Below are 3,258 nucleotides of genomic sequence, written 5' to 3' on the forward strand. Positions count from 1 at the left end.
ATTCGTCTATGTACAGTATTTAAAATTAGATGCACTTCTTTTTATTCTCTTATTTTTATTCCCTTCTTTCTTTTTTTCTTTGTGCTACCTCTTCGCCGCGTTCTCTGCCGAGCGGCTGCGTCTTCATTCTTGTCTTCGCCATTAGCTTGTCGCTGCGCTGGGGCGCTTCTGCTTCGACAATATTGCTATATTCCCCGCCTACGGGAGCAACTTTCGCACAGCTTTTTAGAATAACCCCATGCCAAGTCTGATAAAGGCCCACCATCAAGCTTAATGCGCACTTGCCCAATGATCACAAGTTATTGAAAACCTGCTACCAACTCCGGGCGTGGTCTAGTGGCTAGGATACCTGGCTCTCACCCAGGAGGCCCGGGTTCGATTCCCGGCGTCGGAACACTTGAGGTCTCATGGTGTAATTGGTCAGCACTCTGGACTCTGAATCCCAGCGATCCGGAGTTCGAGTCTCGGTGAGACCCTTTTTTGCTTCCTGCAGTGGCACTTTTTCCTTTCCTCTAGGTGCCTTCATAAAATGCACCGCGCTAGCGCCAGAAATAGCGCCCTCAGATATTCTCACTGCATTAGAATGGCGATGTGCGCCAGATGATGCACAGTTCAATCGTTGTTTATTAAGCATGAAATGCTTTTATCTGCTACCACCGAAAATACGAGAAGGATATTCTTTGGCCGAAGTTAATGGTGCGGCCAAAAATTTCGCCCCAAACATATTCATACATAAACAAAAAAAAAGCCAACGCTCATCCTGAAGACGCAGCGGCAATCAGCGCTGTAGCTTCTTGCGCAAAATGCTTAGCCCAGAATGCATAAAGCCAAATACATACAAAATCACCGATCGAATGTCTTCGCTTGCGCCTACCTATTTATTTATCATCACCTTGATTACTTCGTCGCACCTCTGCCCTCTTTCCCGAACGTAACTATACGCTGTCCCTGGCCACGGAAAATGCGGTCTAGCGGAGCAGAAACGCTGCGGTCGCTAGCTCCATAGCATGAGAGGATAACCGGAGTGACGTATATCTTCACCATCGCTATCCTCCTCCCAATTATAATAGGTATGTGATAGCATGAGAAGTGGCAGATTATATATGAGACAGATACTGCGCCATTTTCTTTCCCCCCCAAAAAATTATTATTCAGCCTGCATGATTACTTTCTGGCAAGGGCGGGTACCTCTTTGCGAGCTCGTGGGTGGTTGGTGGTGGTAAACATTTACTATTTACAAGGAGGTGCTTGGGCCCAGGCTCTATGGCCCAGGTCCTCATAAATCTAGGTTGAGCCCCTATTCCGGAGCCCCAATGGCGTCTAGCGCCGCTCGCGCCCTGGCGATTAAGGTCCGTTGGGACTGCAGGTCATGGCAGTTGAGCAGCGCCGCCTCCCAGGCCTCCCTAGAAGGGTGGGAGATGAAGGATTGGGAAGGGTGGGGATTGGAAGGGCAGGCCCAGACCATATGGAAAACGTCCGAGAACGTCGCTCCGCACAGCCTGCAGTCATCGTCAAATTCTGAATCGAAGTGTTTAAATACTGCCGGGCACAGCATTGTATTTGTAAAAATTTTGAGAAGAAGCCGTTCGTCTGCTCTCCGGAGACCCTTACAGGGTTCCGGAAAGCGACGATGACTGTCCTTATAATATGCAGTGATGTCTTTGAATGTAATTAGAGATTGTGTAGGCTCGTAGTAGGCTTCCTGAGCAAGTGTGAGTGCCCGGGAAGAGAGAGCGCGCGGGCCGCCTGATCGGCTAACTCATTGCCCTGGAGTCCCTGGTGGCCGGGAGCCCAGATGAGGGTTACAGTTTGGAGGGGTCGCTGGACCGACGAGCAATTTTGTCGGATGCGCCAAGGCGAGAGGAGGTATCCAACCCAGCTCACAGTTCCGACAGGCCCCCCTTTGAGTCGGTAATGATGTGTTTCACTTGTGGGAGGGAGAGTGCGAGCGCAATCGCGATTTCCTCCGCGTGTGTTGGCCTGTAGGGGCGGAACGTGAGTCCTGCCACTGTGGTGGTGTCGTGGACCACGGCTGCGGTGAACCACCCCCCACGGTGGGGACCGGCTATGTCCACGTAGTACACGTGTTGTTGTCGACCATAATGTCGCTCCAGTGCTTCCGCACGCGCCTGGCGACGGCCATTGGGGTCAGAGTGTGACATGTTGCGGGAAAGGTGGTCGGGCCCCGAGGGCGCGTCTCCAGGTTTCTGGCGCTCGTACCCGTTCCTCAAAGGTGATGGTGTGTTGGATGCTCATTGGTCGCGGCTTCCCTGTGACGTACGCCATGGCGTACAAACACGACAGCGGACAAAGAGAACAGAAAAAAAAATACGCCCATAGCGCACATATAAATATCGTCAGGCCAGCCTACATTAAACGTACATTTGTCAGTTGCGGAACAAAAAAAAAATTAAAAAACTTTAGGGCTTTAGTAGACGCATTCCTAAAAAAAAACGATAGCAATTAGACGTTGGCCCAGGCCGAAAAATTCCAGAGGACCCCCAAAATGTGGAAGTATGCCCATCACAGAAAACGGATTAAGGTGGAATAGTGGGGGTTTGTGGGTGGATTAAGGTGGATTAGTGGGACGTATTAGTATATTCTCGGATGATAATCCAGTGGAAGGTACCCGAACATTCTATTGTCCAGATATTAAAATTTTGGCAGTGTCTCGACCAACCAGGGAATTTCGTTACGTAGCAGCCGGAAATTCTTCGGATGAAGGTAACATAAATGCGAGTGCATTTAGGTTGCCGTCAAGAGAACATCCAGGCTTGAGAAATGTATTTGGATCAACGCTGATAAGCGGAACTTTTGCTCAGGTGCGACGAGGATATGCATGGTGTTTCAGGGTAGACTAAGTAATTTTCAAAAATAGGCTTTTTGGTGCCAACAATATGGCTTTTGTGGCATAGTACGGCGGACACCATTAATTAAGCCGGGTGAATCGTTTTAGGAGTAACCTGGCGAACTAATTTTTAATAATGAACCTTTTTAACTATATCTTAGGCGCCTAGTGGCAATTAGAAATTTGTGGCAGATTGTTAGTAATAGCCGTATCAGTTTTTAGAATTTCGAAAACGCGATGATACTTGGCGCTGTGGCTCGAGAAAATGTGGCCTAATCGTGCCAAATACAAGCGCTTTCGAAAAGCATGCTGGCAAAGCAACCCTTCCAGTGCACGTAACTAGAGTAAACAGCCAAATTTTGTCGAGCCACAGCGGCAAGGATAATCGTGCTTTCGAAATTCTAAAAACT

General features: G+C 49.0%; 2 non-coding genes across 2 annotated transcripts; both read left to right on the forward strand.

Annotated features, from left to right (window-relative positions):
• Positions 1 to 321: 321 nt before the first annotated feature.
• Positions 322 to 394, forward strand: TRNAE-CUC (transfer RNA glutamic acid (anticodon CUC)). The gene has a single exon. It is a non-coding gene; the product is annotated as a tRNA-Glu (tRNA).
• Positions 395 to 401: 7 nt separating this feature from the next.
• On the forward strand, positions 402 to 476 carry TRNAQ-CUG (transfer RNA glutamine (anticodon CUG)). The gene has a single exon. It is a non-coding gene; the product is annotated as a tRNA-Gln (tRNA).
• Positions 477 to 3,258: the final 2,782 nt, after the last annotated feature.

This window comes from Amblyomma americanum, chromosome 11 (genome assembly GCF_052857255.1).
Source record: "Amblyomma americanum isolate KBUSLIRL-KWMA chromosome 11, ASM5285725v1, whole genome shotgun sequence".
In the NCBI taxonomy this organism is placed as follows: Eukaryota; Metazoa; Arthropoda; class Arachnida; order Ixodida; family Ixodidae; genus Amblyomma; species Amblyomma americanum.